Consider the following 13,375-nt stretch of genomic DNA (forward strand, 5'->3'; position numbering starts at 1 on the left):
TTTTCAAGTTCATCATTTTGCATGCTCCTCAAACAATACCACCCTGCATACCACTGCTGGCTTGCTTCTGAAGCTAAGCAGGGTTGGTCCTGGTCAGTCCCTGGATGGGAGACCAGGTGCTGCTGGAAGTGGTGTTGGAGGGCCAGTAGGAGGCACTCTTTCCTCTGGTCTAAACAAAGATCCCAATGCCCCAGGGCAGTGATTGGGGACACTGCTCTGTGTAGGGTGCCGTCTTTCGGATGGGATGTTAAACGGGTGTCCTGACTCTCTGAGGTCATTAAAGATCCCATGGCACTTATCGTAAGAGTAGGGGTGTTAACCCCGGTGTCCTGGCTAAATTCCCAATCTGGCCCTCAACCATCACGGTCACCTAATAATCCCCAGTTTACAATTGGCTCATTCATCCCCCTCCTCTCCCCTGTAACTAGTCCCCAGGTCGTTGCTGCAAATGAGAACGTGTTCTCAGTCAACTTACCTGGTAAAATAACGGTAAAATAAATAAATAAAAAATAGCATGGTAATCTTTCACTGTAATAGCTACTGTAAATTGGACAGTGCAGTTAGATTAACAAGAATTTAAGCTTTCTGCCCATATCAGATATGTCTATGTCATGGGAATTTGTTTTGTTACTTACAACCTCATGCTAATCACATTAGCCTATGTTAGCTCAACCGTCCTGCGGTGTCAATGCCAGTTTCCTTTGCTTTGTAATATACAACAATTGTTTAAATTGAGACCAGACTGTTATCATATTTCTTCTTTGTTGATGGAAATATTGAACAAGTTACTAAACTCTGCCTTCTTCTATCATGTACATTTAATTATGGGGAAAGTCTATTTAATTACCGGTACATCACAGACATATTTGTAACATTTTAATGGTGCACACTATGCAATTAGAATGTCCGGATAAACTATTTAATAATTAAAGTGATTATATTACTAAATATATTTGAAATATTAGATTAGAATGCAACATTGTGTCCCTGTGGGTACATTTTGTGATAGCTCTTTGAATGTAATTTCATTCACCTCTAGCCAAGCAAGCAGCAGACATGTTGGTCTGAAGTTAATCTCAGTTAACCAAGAATTAAAGTCTAGCATAATTGGTCAGCTGCTCGATTAAGTTTGGGGTCCATGCATGTTAATTAAGAGAGCAAGAAATGCTAGAACAAGGAGCAGAACCGTAACAAGGATGCAAGTTGGGGGCCAAATGTCCCCTCCCCTTCCGAAATTCGAAAGATGCTAACACCTGAGAAATRGTGATTTGTCCAAATAATTCATACCGGAACTACTGCTGCTCGTTATCCTATGCACCCAGTTTAGTCCTGACAGATTCTATGGTACCAGATCTGTCCACGAGAGATTAGTCTGAAGTAGGCTAGCTTCCACAGATTATGATCTTATTCTACAGATTTGCTCCCAAGTGGCGCAGTGGTCTAAGGTGGTCTAAGTAAGGCACTGCATCTCAGTACCTCAGTACCTGGTTCGATTGGGCGGCGCACAATTGGCCCAGCATCGACCGGGGTAGGCCGTCATTGTAAATAAGAATTTGTTCTGATCTGACTTGCCTAGTTAAATAAAGGTTAAATTGAATAAAAAATAAACCTAAAATGTTCTGTATCCTATTCTACCTACCTGCAGTCCTGCAAATATTCTACACTTCTGAAAATAATAATAAATAAATAGACCTGGAGTTATGATGATAACTCAGTCCAGTCTGACTGTGATGGTAAACAGACGCCAATACCCTCAAGTTATGACATCACAACGGAGACAAAGTGCTAAATGCAAATGTAACAGAATTAAGAACGTACCTTAAGCTTACTCCACAGCTAGATTGAAATGTTGCAGATGGAGCTATGGCATTTGATATTATTCCATAGCTTAAATGGTTGGTTTGTTGTCAAGGAGGATGGTCACGTGTGTTYGCAAAGCAAAGGTCCTGGGTTTGAGCTTCAGTGTGAGCTGCAAGCGGTACTTGCTAAGCAAGCAGCCTAATGTCTGTAACACAAAGGTCTGCTTTGAAACCTTGATAATCTGTCATGTTTAAGTTTGTGCTTTGTATGCATGTTTTAAATTGGTCTTGGTTAGTGAGACTAAAATATTCATGTTTTGCTGTGGCTGATGAATATGATTGGACAGGGACTCTCAAAGGCATCCAACCTCACAGTCCTCTCATCAGAGGATGCTGCTGTTTAGGCAAAAATCCAAGGTTACCTGTGCATTGCAGTATGCCACCAATGCCCTTCAACAAACGTGGGCAAGCAAGCATTACCCATGTGCTGAGAATAAGTTTACTGTGGAGACCTCTGCCTCTGAAATCAAACGTTCTGTCACATCATGTTGGGATATGCACACTAACACGCTGTGTCTGTATTGAAAGTGACAAGATTAATCATTGTTCTGATTAGGATGCACTAATAGACTAGAACACATTTGTAGCATATTGCATCTAATTTGTTTTGATGATTTTAGTGCTAAGCAGAGTATAAATGTGATAAGACATTAGTCAGACAGCCTTTCCAAAGTCCTATTTAATCACAAAACCRCCCCAAAAAATMAATAAGTTGTACACTCTTAGAAAAAAGGGTTCCCCAGATGCTCCAAAAAGTTCTACAGTGGCACCATCGAGAGCATCGTGACTGGTTGCGTCACCGCCTGGTATGGCAACTGCTCGGCATCCGACCATAAGGCGCTACAGAGGGTAGTGCATACGGCACAGTACATCACTGGGGCCAAGCCTCCTGCCATCCAGGACCTATATTCTAGGCGGTGTCAGAGGAAAGCCCAAAATATTGTCATAGACTCCAGTCAAGAGCACAGTTCTTTTTCTCTGCCGTTGTGTGTTAATTTATCATTAAGATGTATCCAAGACAAATGGCTCTCTCAATACAACTGACAGAATGCTGAAGTGCTGGAGATGAAAGTCACACATGAAGTATAAATCAGAGACAAGTCGTTATTTGATTGTGGAGAGCAACAAAGTCCTTGCAATAGCCAATAAAAAAATTGTCATGGCCAAGCGGTGACAACAGATGCAATTTAGAAAGTGAAATTGATTGATTGGATCAACAATCAACCACATGAAATACTTGTTATATCTACCAGGTAGTTGATTCACAATGGTGCTGTTGATGCTAACAGGCTCAGTTCACTCTTTGCCATTCTACTTTCTGTGGGATCACCTGTGCARTACAGAAGCTCCTCACAGTGTGGGCRCCCGGAGCCCCCAGTCTAAGCAGTGCGACAGGGTGGGCTGTGAAGTATGAGTTCTAGGGGGTGATTCATGAGGTCATCACGGTGCGCATGTGGTGGTGGTGGGGTAGAGGTGGTATTAAAAGCCTATCGGCAGGTGGTGCACCCCACTGATTAAGAGTCATTGAGGAGCCATTGAGGAGCCTGCAGTGGAGCAGTTGAGAAAAGATCACCTGATAACCAGTGACAGAAGCATTTACAAAGCTCCCCCTAACAAATCAAATACATTTATTTTTGTCACGTGCGCCGAATACAACAGGTGTAGGTAGACCTTACCATGAAATGTTTACTTATGAGCCCCTAATCAACAATGCAGAGCTTTAAAGAAGTAAGTAAGACAAATTTGCTAAACTAAAGGAAAAATAACAGAATTAAATAACAATAACAAGGCTATATACAAGGGGTACCGGTACCGAGCCCATGTCCAGTGGTACGGGTTAGTTGAGGTAATTGAGGTAATATGTACAAGTAGGTAGGGGTAAAGTGACTATGCATAGATAATAAACAGAYAGTACACAATCACATATGGAGAACAGAGGAGGATCAATTGATCAGCACGCTTCAACTCTCACAGGTGTAGAGAAAAGGACGCAAAGACCCGTTCCTGCCATCGGGGAGCTAATCAAAGCAAATGATGATGAATGGGGGGAATAAAAGAGCAGTGGTTGATGGATAGAACAGAAGCAGTGTGGGAATGTTAACCTAGAACATTGATGAATGTGTGCATCAACTCTAAGAAGAGCTCAAGTTCTCTTGATGTCTTCTTGTTCCTACAGGTAATTACCTGGTTCGCTAATAGCAGGCAGCTCATCTATGATGATGACTAAAAGTACTTGTAGGCTATATCGTTCTCTACTACTATATAGTATTGTTAATGTGAATACCAGTGGTAGAAGCACCATGTACTCAAGCCAAAGTGAGCAGTGGTTTTCAGGAGGAAGACAAAGGAGCAGCTTGCCCTTCAGAGTGGGTCTAAACTATTTTGCCCTATCATTATCTTTCTCTACCTCCTCCTTCTTCAACGTGGTCTCAGAGCTTTTCATATTATTCTGTATGTAATTTCGTGACACTCCATTTAGTATGATATGTTATGTTTCGTATGGCATGTATTCATTTGTGGATCGCCCTCATCCATTTCATTTACATTTACATTTGAGTCATTTAGTCATATGATATGCTACGAATTGCTTTTCGTACAAAATGTTACAAGTTGCAATTCATACAATATGTTACGAATTTGCAAAACGTACAATATGTTACGAATTTCCAAAACGTATTATATATAGTTGCAAAGTAGCTAAAATCTAGTAAGCAGTTGCAAAGTTGCTAATTATCTAAAATGAGATTTGAACAGGCAATCTTTGGGTTACTAGATGTTTGCATTATACATCCACCCAACCAACCAACCAACCGACAATCATTTACATTTTTGCCTTAAGTAACCTTCTGTCTAATGTAACCATACCAAACATAACATATTGTACTAATTTACGTTTACTATGTTACGTCTGATCTATGAGACCAGTCTGCCTTCTCTCACTATCTCCCTTGATGCAGCTCCATCCACCCACTTACCTGTCTTTCTCTCCATCTAATAATCAGCACACTCACAAAACTTTCCTTTTAATCTCTTCTTCAGCCAGACTATTGGTATCTTAGCAACGTGACTCAATCCCTTAGAGACTAGCATTGCATGGAGTCTTTAGTTTGTATGTGTGGGACATGTCTGAATGCAGTGGCCACACATGTTTATGTGGTCCTGTATGGCTCAGTTGGTAGAGCATAGCACTTGCAATGCCACGATTGTGTGTTTGATTCCCGGGGCCACCTGTAAAATGCACGCATGACTGTAAGTTTCTTTCGATAAAAGCATCTGATAAATGGCATATATTATTCTGTATCTGCATGTTATACTGTCTCATAAGGCTTATGGGGTTTGTAAGGACATCAGCCTGATCTCATAAACTTAGTAAATGTAAATCCGGGACACTCAAATTAGTATATGTTACATTTGCTATGGTTATATAACAGTGTTGCTTCCGTCACTCTCCTTGCCCCAACCTGGGCTTGAACCAAGGACCCTCTGAACACTTCGACAGTCACTTACGAAGCATTGTTATCTATCGTTTCACAAAATCCAGAAACAACTACTTCAAGGTCTCAGAGCAAGTGACGTCACCGATTGAAACGCTACTAGTGCGCACCGCTAACTAGCTAGCCATTTCACACAGGTTACACTTTTGTAAGACAGAAGGTTACTGAAGGCAAAAATGAAGGTAGGGTGGTTGGCATAGATAATAAACAGAGTAGCAGCAGTGTAAGTGAACAGTGTGAAGGGATGTGAATGTATGTGTGTGTGGCGTCAATATGCATGTGTGTGTGTTTTGTGTGTGTCCGTGTGTATGTGCGTGTGTGTGGTTTGAACCTGTGCAAGAGAGTCAGTGCAAAAAATAAGAATAGATAAGAAGAAAATAAGGGGGTCAATGTAAATAGTCCGGTAGCCATTTGATGAACTGTTCAGCAGTCTTATGGCTTGGGGGTAGAAGCTGTTAAGAAGCCTTTGGGTCCCAGACTTGGTGCTCCGGTACCGCTTGCCGTGTGATAGCAGAGAGAACAATAAATGACTTTGGTGGCTGGAGTCTTTGACAATTTTTAGGGCTTTCCTCTGACACCGCCTAGTATAGTGGTCCTGGATGGCAGGAAGCTTGGTCCCAGTGATGTACTGGGCTGTATGCACTACCCTCTGTAGCGCTTTGCGGTCGGATGCCGAGCAGTTGCCATACCAAGTGGTGATGCAACCAGTCAGGATGCTCTCAATGGTTTAGCTGTAGAACTTTTTGAGGATCTGAGGTCCCATGCCAAATCTTTTCAGCCTCCTGAGGGGGTATAGGCATTGTCGTGCCCTCTTCACAACTGTCTTGGTGTGTTTGAACCAGATAGGTCCTTAGTGATGTGGGCGCCAAGGAACTTGAAGCTCTCGACCCGCTCCACTCCAGCCCTGTCGATGTGAATAGGGGCGTGCTCAGGTCTACTCCGTAAGATATGAATTGAAATTTGTAACATATCATACGAAATGGACGATGGACATCCACAAATTAATACATACCAAACAAAACGTAACATATCATATTAATTGGAGTTTCCCGGATTTACATTTACTATGTTACGTCTACCCCTGAGTCCAGGTTGTGGACATACCCTGACATTATGGCCGGTATGAGAGCCAAGAAGCTTTTATAGACCAACTTTAGATGTCTATAATTTATAATGTTAAAAGATATAGGAGAAATGTCCTCAGAATGTATAGTGATATATTAAGGCACTGTGAATATGCTGTTTTCACAGGTAGATGTTAATGTGGTGGTTGCTTGATCCTTCCAGTGTTAGGAGAGTTGAAATGGAAATACCAGGCCATTAGGTATCATGCGTAGGATGTGGGCCGATACACTCCCCCAAATGTCTGAGGGCCCTCCAAAAGGCATAAAGAGCCTTTGCCTCTGACGTTCCTTTTAAGACTTCTGTGAGAAAAGCCAGGATACAGAACAAGAGAAAACTGAAGGCCTATGCTCTCTGTTCAAAGGCTGTCCAGATCCTGGTGTGTTTTTGCTGTTGCATGTTGCCGAATTTATGATACAGTGTGAAGGAAGTTTGCGGTTGTTTATTATGAGTTAGGGATCCATTGTTTTTGTTAATGGAAGCTAAAGTAAACTTTTCCTGCACTAAACATTAGGACCAAACATGAAAACTTTGGATTTATTAAATCCCTCAGGAAAAGTGCTGCAAAATTCATTAATACAATATTCATTGTTAAAATATTTGTTAAAACTCGCTGAGCTGCTGTAACTACTTCTATAATTTTTCTGGGGATTCTTGGCCAGTATTCAAATAACAACAATGGTGGAGATTTTAATGGATCGCTATTATTACCCCTTGAGTAAAACTCCAAGTCAGATGCTATGTGTAGTACTGTGTGTGAGAAGAAAGGCAAAGGTTAATGGTTAGCAACATTGCAGTCAACACCAGACTGCGACACATTCAGAAAGCTGCACATTACCCACCTGCTTCTTCTGTGCTGAACTTGCAGTTTGCACTTGAATGCTAATGGTAATCGAGGAATTGGATGTGCTCCAATATGTTGGAAGGAAATTACTGACAGCTGCTATGTATTAAGGCCTCCAATGTGTGCTCTGTGTCTCTGCCTACACCTTTGGATGTTGTATTGCGGAGTGCTCCTTCTTCCACTTACTTTTTAAACTTTTTTTTGTGTGTGACTCAGATGTACATTATCTCTAGGTCTCCAAACAACTTGAAGAACTCAGATCCTGTCAACATATTTTCTTTGTTCTTCAGTCTTTTTTTTAGCTCTTTCCTTTCATCCTGGATCCTGTTCCCTGTGTCTCCGTGTAATGATTCGCTTTTGGAAGGATACAGTTCTGATCTTAAGAAAAMAAAATGTAAGGCCACTTATTCATACTATGACAAATAATGTACCCCGCAAGTAGTTAACTCGGCCCAGAATAAGTTCTGGACCCGGAGGAGTCCAAACTTAATTCTCATTCTGTAGAATGAAGGGATCATCAACCGTACAGACTGTGAGCTCCGTCATTTTTTTTTAAATCTCCGCAATCAGCCGTACATCACATTAACATCTCCCACTATTTTTACCATCCAATAGGAGTGATTGTCTGAAATTAGGATGCAACAGAGAGCTTTGATGGGAATCAGAGGAATCAAACTGTGGCCAGTCAAGATGCTCATAATACTCTTCCTTTGACAGTTTGTCGATAAMATAATATACACTGTARGGTAGATAGTGGACAAGCACTGACACTTTGCTTGTGTAAATCAGAGATGGGCATTTCCATTTAAAAAGCCCCATAAGCACTAATGTGAAGTTCATAGMAGCACATCAAATTAGGTGTCATATGAAAGCTAAGAGTCTATATTTTTGAGAAATTAAGGCTCACAGTGCCTTCACAAAGTATTCACACCCCTTGACTTTTTCCACATGTTGATGTGTTACAGCCTGAATTTAAAATTGATTAAATTGAGATTGTTTGTCACTGCCCTACATACAATACCACATAATGTCAAAGTGGAATTATGTTTTTAGAAATGTTTACAAATCAATTAAAAATGAAAAGCTGAAATGTCTTGAGTCAATAAGTATTCAACCCCTTTGTTATGGCAAGCCTAAATAAGTTCAGGAGTAAGAATTTGCTTCACAAGTCACGTAATAAGTTGAATGGACTCACTCTGTGTTCAATAATAGTGTTTAACATTCTTTTTGAATTTTTGATTTATTTATTTCACCTTTATTTAACCAGGTAGGCCAAGTTCTCATTTACAACTGCGACCTGGCCAAGATAAAGCAAAGCAGTGCGACACAAACAACAACACAGAGTTACACACGGAATAAACAAACATACAGTCAATACCACAATAGGGGAAAAATCTATATACAGTGTGTGCAAATGAGGTAGGATAAGGGAGATAAGGCAATAAATAGGCCATGGTGGCGAAATAATTACAATTTAGCAAATTAAACACTGGAGTGATAGATGTGCAGAGGATAATGTGCAAGTAGAGATACTGGGGTGCAAATAGCAAAAAATAAATAAATATATAACAATATGGGGATGAGGTTAGTTGGATGGGCTATTTACAGATGGGCTATGTACAGATGCAGTGATCTGTGAGCTGTCTCTGACAGCTGATGCTTAAAGTTAGTGAAGGAGATATGAGTCTCCAGCTTCAGTGATTTTGCAATTTGTTCCAGTCATTGGCAGCAGAGAACTGGAAGGAAAGGCGGCCAAAGGAGGAATTGGCTTTGGGGTGACCAGAGAAATATACCTGCTGGAGCGCGTTCTACGGGTGGGTGCTGCTTATGGTGACCAGTGAGCTGAGATAAGGCGGAGCTTAACTAGCAAACACTTATAGATGACTGGAGCCAGTGGGTTTGCAACGAATATGAAGCGAGGGCCAGCCAACGAGAGCATACAGGTCGCAGTGGTGGTAGTATATGGGGCTTTGGTGACAAAACGGATGGCACTGTGATAGACTGCATCCAATTTGCTGGTAGAGTGTTGGAGGGCTATTTTATAAATGACATCGCCGAAGTCAAGGATCGGTATGATAGTCAGTTTTACGAGGGTATGTTTGGCAGCATGAGTGAAGGATGCTATGTTGTGAAATAGGAAGTTGATTCTAGATTTGATTTTGGATTGGAGATGCTTAATGTGAGTCTGGAAGGAGAGTTTACAGTCTAACCAGACACCTAGGTAGATTGATAGATTGAAATTCTCTCTCTCTCTCTCTCCTCTCTCTCTCTCTCTCTCTCTCTCTCTCTCTCTCTCTCTCTCTCTCTCTCTCTCTCTCTCTCTCTTCTCTCTCTCTCTCTCTCTCTCTCTCCAGTTAATGTCACCTTTCCCGGCTCTTCATGACACCTACCCATGAGCCCCCTCTCTTTCCATTTACTGTAACCATCCCTCTCACCACTGAGCAGCAACCGACACTGGAAGTCCATGGACATTGAAAAGTAGTTGAAATTTGGTCGGTCCAGATCTGAACCAATCACTATTTCACACAGTTTCGCACAGTACACTACAGTACAGTAGAGCATAGTAGAGCACATTACACTCTTAGAAAAAAAGTTGCTATATAGAACCTAAAAGGGTTCTTTGGCTGTCCCATAGGAGAACCCTTTGAAGAACCCTTTTTGGTTCCAGGTAGAAGCATTTTGGGTTCCATGGAGAACCCTTTCCAAAGAGGTTCTCATGGACATGGACATGGAAACCCTCTTTGGAACCTTTTTCTAAGAGTGTACAGTACAGTAAAGAAGAAAAGTAGAGTCGAGTATAGTACAGTACAGTAGAGCACACTGAAGTAGAGTAGAGTATAATCTACTGTAATAAACTGTACTGTAATGTACCGTACTATAATGCACTGTACTAAAATGTACTGTACTGTACTAAACTGTATTGAACTATACTCTACTCTACTTTACTCTACTGCTGTGACAGTACTGCGCTGTGCTGTACTCTACTGTCCTGGGCGGGACAATTTTATTTGGGGGCAGAGTGCATTAGAATAATAGCCCAGTATTAGAATAATACCCAAACATGCAAAGGAGGATATTACATTTTTCTACCTTTGTGTACAAATTCAGGATACATCACCATGGAGAGAATGAAATCCATAATTATAATATAGTACAGATCAATGACCCATGATGTCAATCTGTTACCATCATTCTGTTATCGGGTGTTAAACCACTTCACTTACTGTAGTTCAATACCATGTACAAGTGACACATTCCGACATCATACTTCTGTGTTCATGTCCCTGGTCTTTTGAATGGGCTTGACGATTCTATCATCAAATTCATGAAAACGTGGTCATATAAAATATAGAAAAAATTATATTTGTGTTTATGGATGAAATCTCACTTAATACCATTGTGCTACTTTCTTGCCCGTTGAAAACCATTCAAAAAGCCTACAAAATTCTAAAAATGTGAAGCTACTTGCCCCGTCACTTGCATAGCGTTGAACCAAAATAGATTTTTTCAAACTCAAGGTGTCATATCATAGCTGACACTCCACTCTTTCTGCAGACATGTTTGAATCTTAATTTGGAGTCACAGATTTTTTCGTCATTCTGCAACCAAATTACATCTGCACTGTTCTTTGAGTAAATGTGTTTTTGTTACATTTTCTGTGTAAGTTGTTAACAGTAGTCCTTGTGCATGGAATTTTAACGTTGCAATCAATAGTTTTTGTTTGGCATACTTTAAAGTGAAAAATCTGAGTCTCAGTGTCATTCTGTTACAGGGGAATTGCCTGTATCAGAGTGTTTTGATTGTTATCCTTCACCCACTGAGGGTAGATCAATACCACTATAGTCCCATGCTGCATTGCTCACTGCTCTCACATGGTCGTTGAGGCTAACCCTGGGGTCCATGCCTTCCAATCGTTTCCTCATATAAAACAACTGAAGGTCTGTTGACGAATCAGCGGCATGTCTCTGCCAAATGTGATTTCCGCGTGTCAACCTACGTTTTTATTTGAGGAGAAATACAATGTGTAGTGAGTGTTATAACTATAGCTCTACATGCTGTTTCATTGTGAGACCTGCGGGACAGAGTTAGTCATTGCTGCTTGTAATCTTTGCAGAAATGGCCTTTTGGATAAGCGAGTTTGGAAATAAATGGGATTGAAAATATTTCATTGAAGTACTTCAGCAGTGGATTGAGTTAAGAGCTGGCCTATACTCCCAGGAGTATATAGTAAAGCACAGAAACTCCATCTATGTTATATGACGATTACTATTAGGCTACGTTAAGACATTTTGGTAAAAGTAAATATTATGACTTTGATTGTTATGGATTGTTTCCACTTGTTTAGAATAACGAACACAGTCAATCAAACAGACAGCCGTTTCACAGCCACAAAATCTTTATTTTTACATTTTACATTTACGTCACTTAGCAGATGGTCTTATCCAGAGCAACTTTTTATTTTTTTAATCCAATTACATTTAGGGATTTGCTCCTGCTGATGCACAAAACACAGCAACTTCAAGAATGACAATCAAGAAAAGAGCCACCAGGCAGAGTACAAAATCCACACCTCATCTGCCAGAACAGTCCCTTCTCCCACACCTCATCTGCCAGAACAGTCCCTTCTCCCACACCTCATCTGCCAGAACAGTCCCTTCCCCCAACCTCATCTGCCAGAACCAGTCCCTTCTCCTACACCTCATCTGCCAGAGAACAGTCCCTTCTCCCACACCTGCAATACTGCGTAACCCCGAACAGCATCCTCCTGTCTCTTCGCTCTATCGACCGTCATCTTGCCAGACCCACGAAGCCTCTAGTGTACCCTATCATCACCAACACTCGTCTATACTTGCCATTTAAGACACCCAGCAGCTCGCGTCTGTCTCTGCCGATCAGCGCTGCATCGCACGAGACCAGTCCCTTTCCCTCCAGATCCTCATCTTGAGCCAGTTTAATAGTCATGTGCGCGTGTCAGTCACCCCAAACGCTGCAATCTGCACAGAGCCAGTACCATTACTCCCACACCTCATACTGCTAAGAACAAGCACCATCTAGTGCGTCCACAGCCTCAGATCTGCCAGAACAGAAGATCAGTACCCTCTTCACACCTTATCTGCCGTAAATACCCTCCTCCGCACACTCGTCACTCTGCTAGAAAACATGTCCCATTCTCCTCGACCGTGTCTTCATGTATATGCTCTCAGAAAAGTCCCTGGTTGCTCGCCACATCGGCCATTACATGCAGGATGTAGAGGTACACGTCTCCTTCTCCCTCATCCTCGTGATACTGCCGAAGAGCCAGTGCCTATTCCCCCATGCCTTCACTGCGCAGAACAGTCCCTTCTCCCTACATGCGGTTCATCTTCCCCAGAGCATCCTTTCAAATGTTCCGCTTTCTCTCTACACACACAGCTTCATCTCCGACTAAGACAGAGCACCATCCCTTGACGCTTACCCTTCACCTTCCCTATTCCCTCTGCTAGCTACCAGTAACCTTTTCAGCCTTCTCGGTCCTCACCATTACATTACATGCACAGAACACGTACCACGTGTCTACGCGCCTCACCTCATCTGCCAGAACAGTCCCTTCTTCCTCACCTCATCTGCCCAGAACAGTCCCTTCTCCCCACCTCATCTGCTAGAAACAGTCCCTTCTCCCACACCTCATCTGCCAGAAACAGTCCCTTCTCCCCACACCTCAGCGCAGAACAGTCCCTTTTCCCACACCATCATCCTGCCAGAACAGTCCCTTCTCCCACACCTCATCTCAACTAGAACAGTCCCTTCTCCCTCACAACTCATTTGCCAGAACAGACGCTTCTCCCACACCTCATCGCTAGACAGTCCACTAATCTCCTTCGACCTCATCTGCAGAACAGTCCCTTCTCCCTACCTCATCTGCCAGAACAGTCCCTTTCTCCCTCACCTATCTGCGAGAACAGCCCTTCTCCCACACCCATCTGCGTAGAACAGTCCCTCTCCTCACCTCATCTGCATAGAAACAGTCCCTTCTTCCTCAACCTCATCTGCCAGAACAGTCCCTTCGTTCCCTCAAC

The sequence above is a fragment of the Salvelinus sp. IW2-2015 genome, unplaced genomic scaffold (assembly GCF_002910315.2).
Source record: "Salvelinus sp. IW2-2015 unplaced genomic scaffold, ASM291031v2 Un_scaffold1213, whole genome shotgun sequence".
Classification (NCBI taxonomy): domain Eukaryota; kingdom Metazoa; phylum Chordata; class Actinopteri; order Salmoniformes; family Salmonidae; genus Salvelinus; species Salvelinus sp. IW2-2015.